The sequence below is a fragment of the Emys orbicularis genome, chromosome 1 (genome assembly GCF_028017835.1).
Source record: "Emys orbicularis isolate rEmyOrb1 chromosome 1, rEmyOrb1.hap1, whole genome shotgun sequence".
Classification (NCBI taxonomy): Eukaryota; Metazoa; Chordata; order Testudines; family Emydidae; genus Emys; species Emys orbicularis.
This window is the reverse complement of record NC_088683.1, coordinates 112898298-112909468: the sequence shown is the minus strand read 5'-3', so window position 1 is coordinate 112909468 and position 11171 is coordinate 112898298.

Below are 11171 nucleotides of genomic sequence, written 5' to 3'. Positions count from 1 at the left end.
GAGTCACACAGGAGTTCTCCTAAGGCACCACCTCAATGCCTTGTATCTTGATGCAAATTGAACTAAAGTGTGATTTCAGCATTTGTGATCAGGCTTCCCACTGGTGCACTTTGATTTCAAGGAGAAGTGCCAGACATCTACATTACAATGCAACACAGCACAGTTACAAAAGCACAAGAGGTTTGCTAAGGAGTCCCAGAATCTATAGCAAATACACAAAAATGAGATGAATGAAATTTCTGAATAACATACTTAAATGAATACTCAACATGATATTTTTAATCAAATGGCAGAAGGCCATTGTTTATTCTGTGTTTCATAATTGGCAAACATGTGTTCACACCACTGTAACAGCACTGTTATAAACCTAGAGATAATCCTGGCAGATTAAAGTTTTCTGGGGCCTCTATGTCTTATGCTGACAGTACTGTCATAGCTATTTGCAGTGTTGTTGTAGCCGTGTTGGTCCCAGGATATTAGAGAGACAAGGTGGATGAGGTATCTTTTATTGAACCAACTTCTGTTGGTGAGAGAGACAAGGTTTTCTAGGAAAAGCACTCAGACTGACAGATTGTTCAGCATAGGCAGTTAACACGTATTGTAAGATCTGAAGAAGAGCTTTGTGTAAGCTTGAAAGCTTGTCTTCCTCATCAACAGAAGGTGGTGCAATAAAAGTTACCTCACCCACCTTGTCTCTCACGTATTGTAAGTGAGCATTCAAAGTCAAGTGGCCTTTAACACCTCTGCAGTCATAGGACAAAAAAGGGAGGGAGGGGTTAGTGGGTTACAGATTGCTATAAAAAGCCAGAAATTCAGTGTCTTTATAAAGATCATGATTTTTAGTGTCTAGCAAAGTTATGAATATAAGCTTCCAGGCTCATCTTTTGAAGGGGTTGTGAAGGTTTCTTTTGAGGACAAGGACTGAGAGGTCAGATATAGGTGATCATGTTGTGAAAAGTGTTCGACCACAGGGTTGGTTTTTTTGTTTTTTGGTTTTTTTTGGCTTTTATAATTTTCTGGTGTGATGTAATTTGAGAGTATATTGATTGTCTGGTTTTACCCACATAGTTGTTATTGGGGCATTTAGTGCACAGAATGAGGTACACCACATATTGTGGTAGGCATGTGTAGGACCCATGGATCTTGAAAGGTATCTTGGGGGAGGGTACTGATCATGGTAGCAGTGGAGTTAGGTTTTGCATCGGTTGTTATCATAGAATCATAGAATATCAGGTTTGGAAGGGACCTCAGGAGGTCATCTAGTCCAACCCCCTGCTCAAAGCAGGACCAATTCCCAACTAAATCATCCCAGCCAGGGCTTTGTCAAGCCTGACCTTAAAAACCTCAAAGGAAGGAGATTCCACCACCTCCCTAGTTAACCCATTCCAGTGCTTCACCACCCTCTTAGTGAAAAAGTTTTTCCTAATATCCAACCTAAACCTCCCCCACTGCAACTTGAGACCATTACTCCTTGTTCTGTCATCTGCTGCCACTGAGCACAGTCTAGATCCATCCTCTTTGGAACCCCCTTTCAGGTAGTTGAAAGCAGCTATCAAATCCCCCCTCATTCTTCTCTTCTGAAGACTAAACAATCCCAGTTCCCTCAGCCTCTCCTCATAAGTCATGTGCTCCAGCCCCCTAATCATTTTTGTTGCCCTCTGCTGGACTCTTTCCAATTTTTCCACGTCCTTCTTGTAGTGTGGGGCCCAAAACTGGACACAGTACTCCAGATGAGGCCTCACCAATGTCGAATAGAGGGAAATGATCACGTCCCTCAATCTGCTGGCAATGCCCCTACTTATACAGCCCAAAATGCCGTTAGCCTTCTTGGCAACAAGGGCACACTGTTGACTCATATCCAGCTTCTCGTCCACTGTAACCTCTAGGTCCTTTTCTGCAGAACTGCTTCCTAGCCATTTGGTCCCTAGTCTGTAACAGTGCATGGGATTCTTCCGTCCTAAGTGCAGGACTCTGCACTTGTCCATGTTGAACCTCATCAGGTTTCTTTTGGCCCAATCCTCTAATTTGTCTAGGTCCCTCTGTATCATATCCCTACCCTCCAGCGTATCTACCACTCCTCCCAGTTTAGTGTAACCTGCAAACTTGCTGAGAGTGCAGTCCACGCCATCCTCCAGTTCATTAATGAAGATATTGAACAAAACCAGCCCCAGGACCGACCCTTGGGGCACTCCGCTTGATACCAGCTGCCAACTAGACATGGAGCCATTGATCACTACCCGTTGAGCCCGATGATCTAGCCAGCTTTCTATCCACCTTATAGTCCATTCATCAAGCCCATACTTCTTTAACTTGCTGGCAAGAATACTGTGGGAGACCGTATCAAAAGCTTTGCTAAAGTCAAGGAATAACACATCCACTGCTTTTCCCTCATCCACAGACCCAGTTATCTCCTCATAGAAGGCATAAGTCTGGTTATGGCAGTTATGGCAGAGTCTGGTGCTACTTTGAGTTAGTGAGTCCTGATCTGTGGGAAGCTTCCTTCTGATGACGAGTTTGGTGAGATTGGAGGATGGTTTGAAGGCCAGAAGAGAGCATTCAGGAAAGATTTCTCTCAGGATGTGGTCCCCATCAAATATGGGTGGTAATTGTTTGATTATATTCCATATGCGTTTCAGTGTGGGGTGGTAGGTGACAACTAAGGGTGTTCAGTCAGAGGTTTTTTTTTCCATATTAAAGCAAGTTCTCTTGGGGTATTCGGGTGACCCATGCATGACGTGATCTACTTCTCTGGTGGAGTGTCCTTGTTTGGTGAAGGTGGTTTAAGTGTGTTAAGGTGTGTATTCGGGACTTTCTCCTTGGAGCATATTCTGTGGTATCTGAGTGCCTGGCTGTAGCTAACAGATTTCTTGGTGTGTTTGGGGTAGTTACTGGATCTGTGGAGGTAGGTGTTGTGATCTGTGGGTTTCTTGAATATAGCTGCCGGTAGTGTTCCATTGTTGAAGCTGATCGTGGTGTTCAGGAAGTTGATGCCAGTGTGGAAGTGTTCTAAAGAGAGTTTGATGGATGGGTGGTAGTTGTTAAAGTTGTGGTGGAAATCTGTGAGGGAGTTTAGGTCGTCTGTCCAGAGGATGAAAATATCATCAATCTATTTCAGGTATAATATTGGATTTGTAGTGCATTTTTCCAGAAATTCTTCCTCAATGTGGCCCATGAAGAGCTTGGCATACTGGGGAGCCATCCCAGTATCCCTGGCTGTTCCCATGGTTTGGACAAAGTGTTTGTTGTTGAATGTAAAATTGCTCTGGGTAAGGATGAAATGGATGAGTTTGGTGATGTGTTTGGGGTGGATATCTGAGTGTTGTCCATTGTCTTGTAGATATTTGATGCAGGCAGAGATGCCATCATTGTGAAGGATGTTGGTGTATAGGGAAGTGACATTTATAGTGACAAGGATGGTATTCTGAGGGAGGTTGTTAATGTTGCGGAGTTTCTGGAGGAAGTCAATTGTGTCCTGGAAGAAGTTGAATCTTTGTGCGATGAGTTGTTTAAGGATTTTTTTTTTTTTTGAGTCTTGAATGATATTCCTTCTGTAAGAGTGCTATGGCCAGATATGATGAGTCAGCATGGGTTCCCATGTTTGTGCATCTTGGGAAGCAAGTAGAAGGTCCCTGGGATGGGTTCGTGATGACTATGTTAACGAGGCCAACTGACAACTCTCCAACACCACCTTCTATAAAGAACTCAAAGAAGACCCCACACCACAATTCACCCAGGAATTTAAGGATATCATCAACTCCTTCCTGAAAAAACTCCCAAGACAAACTCTACAACCTCATCCCCCTTCTACTATCAGAGCTATGGTTTGTTAGCCAATAGCCTAATAATTTAATATCCATCAGGTTAGCCATTAATATTCCATACCAGGTCATCTGGATGCTCTTCATAGGGGAATAGCCCCAAAATACCTGCTGGTTAGTGTTCTCTCCTAGTGTACTGTCAATTGCAATTCAAACTGCACTCCACTTTTGGTACTGGATTAATTAATTCATGCACTGATTTCAGAGTTGGGTTATCAGTAGTCAGCTCTTTAGAGCTCAGACCTTCAAAAAAGGGATTGCAGCCATGTCTGCACTACAAACTTTGGTTGACCCAAGTTACAGCAGCGTATAGCCACCAAAGTTGGCATATCACTCGGGGTCGTGCATACTTGGCTGCCTGCATCAGCGCTGCACGTACCCATCATGAGTGCTTGCTGTATGCAGGGAAATTCTTCCCCAACAGGCAGATTATCGTTGGCGATGTGGAAATGCTAAACTCAGTCTATCCCTTTCTCCGCTCTCTCATGAAGCTGTACATTGGCCATCTGGACAGCACCAAGGAAAGCTTCAACTCTTGGCTCAGAAGGTGCAGAATGTATTACGCAGTACACAATCTGCAGCTAAAACTATTGGGATGTTTTTCTTGCTGAGATCTAACCTAGTGAGTAAACTATGTTAACGACACTTCACTCTACAAAAGCATATTCCAGAGTCATTCTGTCCGGAGATAGTGTCTGCCTTGTGTAATTTAAATTATGTATTTTGGGGTTTTTCCCTGCTGTATCTATTCTGTTGTGCCTGCTGCAAACTATAAATACTGCTGGGCCTGGGGCTTTTCCTCCTGCCCTGAATTGTGTGGGGTCGCTTGCTTTACATTTATGAAGACAGCTGGGTGTTTTCCTGATGCGATGAAGTCTGTGGTGCTTGGTGTGCATTTATAAGTACCGTTTGATTTCGTGGCTGCTGCTATGCATTCTGCAATATTTGTGGTGAACTAATAAAGATATTTTGAGAGCAAAAATTCAGTGCACAAAATCAAAGTGCAAAGAAACATGTACAAGGTCATGTAAACTTCTAACATAACAATGTCATGAACTTCTAACATTCCTATTGAAAAGTAAGTAAATATTGATGTCTGTTTGTGTAAACAAAAAAGTAGTCCAATGTAGTCTGTTGTGGCTACACATACACCAATCTGTGGTTTTCACACATCCGTGTATGTGAAGCTGTGGTTTTCCTTGTTGCCCCTCTCCCCGCCCGGCATGGAGTGGCAGGGGTAAGGATGCAGTCTGTGATGCTGTGGGTGAAGTAGAGAGCAGCAAGCATGGAGTTCTCCAAGGACTTCAACAGGTGGGCAGTCTAGGATTTTTGGACCTGTATATCAGCCAGGGTCTGCAGCATTTGGGTGTGCTGCCTAAGAGGACCCATTACGTCCTGGTGCATTTCCCCCTCCTGTGCTGCTGGGACTCTCAGGCCTTTTGCCTGTTTTTCTCAACGCTGTTGATCATATTGGCCCTTTGTGCATAGTCTAGCACTGGGTTGTAGGAACTCCCAGAACTTCTCCTCCCTCGTCCTCTTCATTCTTCTCCCCATCAGGGCCAAGCATTCTGTGTGGAGGGGGCCCTCCATAAGGCCACCATGCCAGAAGCTTCTGATAAAAACAGACAGACTTATCACTGGATTTACAGTCACAGTGGAAAGGGAAAACTTTCTGAACTCCCATAAACACTTTAAACAAGAAATGCTTATTGACATTTCAGCTTTGGAGCACAGCAACACACTCCAGCTCCAACCATGGTGAACACAGCCTGATGGGAGTGGGTGAGGTTTTCTGTTGCATGAAGCTATAAAATTCTGGCCCCTATTCCATGGCTACGAGTATAGGGCAATAGCAGTGAATACTGGCACTACTGTTCACAGGCAAAGGTGATTTTGGCTGATATCTCACTCCTGGGGGTCACAAAGGCACAGAGAATCCAGCTGCTACTGGTGTGCCAAAGCTGCCTGGGCCCATATGCCGCTAGCCTATTTTCTGCAATGGTGCCAGCCAAACTCATCAGAGTGGCATGGGAACCTGTCCTACTACAGAAGAGGAAGCCGCCATCCCTAGAAACCTTCGGGAGAGGATTGCAGAGTATCTCCATGGAAGCTGAATGGAGATGTCTCAGGAGGATAAAAGGCATATCCCTGTTCACATAAACAAAGTGCTCCCAGTGCCCTTCTCCTTCCATCACCCAGCCCAACAAGGGAATGAAAAGCAGATGCTGACTCTACCTCTTCCTGAGCTCAGGACATCGAAATGGTGCAGATCATGTAACTGGACTGCCCTACTGGGGGTCAATCATTTGTTTTGAATTTGCTTCCTAACTTTTTAGTTTCTCACAATATACCAGTAAAGCAGTGAGGTTGATACCTTTGTCTTGTAAACTTGGGGACTGACCAGGCGCCATCTTTAAATGCTGGGGGGAGGGAGGAAGGAAAAACAAATAAAACGTTGTAAGGAAAAATGCATGTACATACTTAACTAAGTATCAGAGGGGTAGCCATGCTAGTCTGGATCTGTAAAAAGCAACAGAGAGTCCTGTGGCACCTTTAAGACTAACAGATGTATTGGAGCATGCATCCGACGAAGTGGGCATTCACCCACGAAAGCTTATGCTCCAATACATCTGTTAGTCTTAAAGGTGCCACAGGACTCTCTGTTGCTTTATACTTAACTAAGGTTTCAGAGTAGCAGCCGTGTTAGTCTGTATCCGCAAAAAGAACAGGAGTACTTGTGGCACCTTAGAGACTAACAAATTTATTGGAGCATAAGCTTTCGTGGGCTACAGCCCACTTCTTCGGCTGCTTAACTAAGCTCCTTTCCTTAACCAAGCTCCTTCATCAGCAGGCTCATCCATGCTCGATGGACTGGCTAGACTCTTGCAGAGTTTCAAACAGGTCCTGGTTTGTAGCACGGTTGGAGTTCCCCACTGCATTTCCCCCTTCCTCCTCTTCCTCACTGTTCAGAGCAAGGAGCCTTGGTCTTGGTCTCCTTGTAGGTATCCGCACTTGTCTGTGGGGTGCTGGTGGGGTCGCCGCCAAGTATGGCGTGCAGTTCACTGTAAAAGTGGCAGGTCTGCGGCTCAGCACCAGATTTCTTCTTGCCCTCTCTTGCCTTGTGGTATCAGTGGCAAAATTCCTTTGCTTTCACGCAGCACTGCTGCTGAGCTCTGTTGTACCCCATTTCCTGCATCCTCTGTGCAATCTGCTCATAGATATCCATGTTTCTACAGCTGGTCTATAGCTGTGCCTGCACTGTTTTCCCCACAGGCTCAGGAGATCTAATACTTTCTGTCTGCTCCAGGCAGGAACATGTTTAATGCATGGAGCTGGCATAGTTGGCTGGGCAGTTGCACACTCAACTACAGTCAAGGCTCAATTACTAGGAGTGCTTGCCATGGTGGGCAATCAGGAAAGGGCATTACAAAAACACGTAGGATTTTTAAAGGGGGGAAGGGGCTTCTAGTTACTGTGACTCTAAGCACTGGAGTTTAAAACTGTGAGCAGAGCTGTCACTGTCACAGGACTGGGTCATTGTGGGACAAAGGCTGAAGAACTTTTAGGATCAACATAGGTCATGCAGTGTTACATTTACACTATGTCGACCAAAGTAGGTTGACCATGGCTGTACACTGTTCAGGGAGATGGTTGTCCCGTGTTCCTGCAATAGAACTCTTATGTTGGCTGGAGACAAATTTAAGTGTAGATATACACATGTATAGGTCAAAGCAAGGCAACTTACATTGACCTAACTTTGTAGTGTAGACCAAGCCTATGACTTTGTAGTGTAGACCAAGCAGGCCAATCTACAAGGTTTACACCCAAAAGGAGACAGCTAGTGCATCCTCTCCCAAACCAATTGCTAAGAATTCCTTAAATCACAAATGAAGGTTGAAGTGGAACAAGTCCAAACCAGTCTTTGACAAATGCACTCCTTTGGGATGGAAGTGCTTGAGATACTCTAACATAATGTTCTTATGGTCCAGAACCTTCCACCCATGCTCAAATGCAAATAGCTTCATTTCCCAGCAGCCACTGGATTCCTGGCACGTGGCTGTACTTGCTGGGGAAGAAGGCTGGAGAATACCAGTACAGCCCTTGAGACTAGATGTGGTCATTCAACACACGCCCACTGAATCCTTCTCGAGGGATGCTCATTCCAATTCCTTGCTGGTTTTCACTGACAGGCACACTCATTGTAGCCTGGACAGATGCAGTGCAACCTCACATGGTGCACCAGTGTCATCTAATATTCCCAGTGCATGCATCTGAAGATGTAGAGTGTGAATTCAAAACCTCCTCTGAGAGCCCTTCTTCCTTTCAGTTGCTTGTTTTTATGTCCAGAAAACAATACCGTGATTACATATCCATACTTGAACTAGAGGGTTTCTTCTGGGATTAAAGCTTCTGGAACATTTGAGGCACATACATAAGATATGATGCTTAGGTCAGATGCCCTCTAGGTGAATGTCAGCTTTCAGCAGTCTGAAAAGCACTTCCTATTAGCTTGGATATGGGAAATGTGCATCATTGAGATGGGCTAATAAGGCTGAGGTAGCTGCCCCTATCCTTGAGTAATGGGTGCTAAATTCATTTTTGGAGGGGGTGTTTATACAAGAGAGAGCGAAACCCCTAGAAAAGTCAATGGTTTGCAAAATACCACTGAAAATTAACAGCAAGTCAGAGGGCTACCCCAATGGCTCTATGTGTCTGAACAGCAGCCCTTCCATGCTTGGTTGAATTGAAAATAAGTGCCAAGGCATTTGCCAAGCAGGCTGGCTTGGTGGCACTACAGAACCATTCTGCCATCTTTAGAGTAGCATCATCAGAGTCCATGCTTTCTGGACTCCACTGAAAATCAGTCAAGAGCAGAGCCCCTGGCATGGCATAACCCTGACTCATGGGCCTGCAGCTATACTGCCCACCTCAAAGGCCTCCAGCAACGTAACAGTGAACACAGCCCTACAAAGGAGACACTTGGTATTAGAACTGGCCACCTTGGACAAGGCCTAGTAACCTTAGTAACTCTGTTTTGACTGGGTGCCACCTGTCTTGCATCTGGCCCAATCCTTTATCATTTTCTGTGTCCTAAGGCCCCAGTGAGGGTCAGAATAGCTGCCAGCCTATGATGTGAAGGTAAAACCAAGTGGTCAGGTGACCACTAAGTGGCCAGGTCCTATGTAGCTAGAAAGGCACTGAAAAATGCCACATATTTCTCTGGCACTGGCTAATTATGAGGTAAATCTGCTTTTGTGCAGAATTGATAAAACTTCTGAAAGACAACATGAGATGCATGCCATGTTCCTGGAGCCAAGGACAGCATTCATGAACCCAAACCCCATGAACCCTTGTGCACAAAGATGTGCACGGAGTCTCCCACACTGCTTCAGGCTCCGTTCTGCCTCCTGAGCCAGCTGGAGGTAACTGTTCTGTCTGGAAATGGGAGAGAGAATCAACAATATTTTAAAACTTGCTAGGCACAAGGCATGCCTGGAAATCTGTAACACAAAGGCCTAGAAAGCATTCCTTACTACAGGCTCATTGACATGTATACCACTGAACATGGACCCCTTGTGGTTGTGGGCCTGTTCCTGCAGACAAGGTGCTGGTATAGGCTAGTTTATGGCCCCATTCATGTGCGACCAAAGGAACCTATAGGCCATGGATGGTTAGTGCCAGGCTGTGCTCCATGTGGGCACCCCTTGCTGATAGACCATGGAGTAGAGCAGACTGAAAGATAGTGACGTTTTTATGGCTAAATTTCAGAACGTTTCAGCCAGATGTAAACTGGAAGCCAGCTGGCAAGTCCACAGCTGGAGGCCAGGTTGGAGGTGCTCCAGTGTCAGTGAGATGTTCCTTTCCCCTGGACACTCTACTTTCACCACGTTCCAGAGGCTCTCCCTTCCTCAGGGGCCTCCTAAGGGGCAGAGCTCCCCTTGCGGGAGCAGTGTGGACAGATCATGCTGCGGAAGCATTGGTGTGGCTGCAGCCACAGCATTGTACCGTACTATTTACACAGGAGCCAGTGGCTGCTACTGCCCTATCCACCTCCTGTCACTCAGTTTGAGCTACAAGACCTCCTTCTTTCCCCAGACTCTTCTCCCTCGTTCCCTAGCCCAGCTCCAGAGGCCACCTCCACTTCATCTGTTGCTGCTCCAGCTGGAGCTGCTTTGTTTAGGGCACTGGTGTTCATCTGGTGAGGGCGGGGGGAGTTACAGCTTCTCCATTCACCCCACAGCTGCTTCCTGCAGACTGCTGTGACATTAATTGCCCCTGCAACTCCTGGATACATAGGCATCCAGTATGAGCCTGATGGAAGGGAACTGTCTGCAAATGACCCAGGAGACCAAGATGGAGTCAGATGGAGGCCTGACTGGGCAATCCATACAACTAGGACAGTACATTCAGGGGAAGCCAGATGGCAACCTAGCGCTCACTCTCCTAGTGAAATCTCTCAGCATAGTAGTATAAGCAGCTATATGGCATGGAAGTGGCTAAGCCTCAGTCTGCCGCTGCTCCCTTGACAGCCACAGCCCCATGCTGCAGCTGAGAGCTCTTTGAATCCACAGCTGGAAGAAATTAATGTAGGAGTGGTTGGAGTATGTTTTGCAGGCTCTTTTAAAGGACACAGGCCCCACCGTGTCTGGCTGACCAGGGAAGTGCTTCCTGGCTGCCTGGATTGATCATTTTCTGTGGTCTCTTCTCTCCATGGTCAGCCCAAGGGGAGGCAAAAGGCATGCTGGCAAGTTGCCACAAGTTCCAATGGGACTGTGGATAAAATGGTCTAAAGCCCCCATGGGATTTAGGAACCTAAATTCCATTTTAAAAAGTGACTTCAGTGCTTAAGAGCCTAAATGTCATTGACTGTCTGTGGGATGTAGGCTCCTAAGTGCCTTAGAGCTAGTCTACCTGATGCAGCAATGAGCACTACAGGTAAATTCTAATGCTCATCAACATGTTGTGCACTAATTGGCCCATGTAGACCCTGCTGGTGCCCACTGAGGGTACAGCTACACTGGGGGGGAAAAAACAAACATGGCAGTTTCTCAAAGCCTACTTCTACAGAGCTGGGCTGGTGGGATTCATGCTACAGTGCTAAAAATAGCCGTGCAGACATTCCCGCTTGGGTTCTGAAACCCACCCCCTACTAGGCTTCCAAGACCTGATCTGGAACATGTACACAGCTATTTTTAGCACTGAGACATGAGCCCCAAGAGACCTGGGCTCTGAGACACTGCCACAGTCGGGGTTTTTAGCAGTGTAGTCATATCCTAAAAGTTCTCTCCCTCCCTGCTGCTTCAGACTTTCAGGAAGAAGGGTTGTTGTGAATGTTCACAACCTACTAGAACC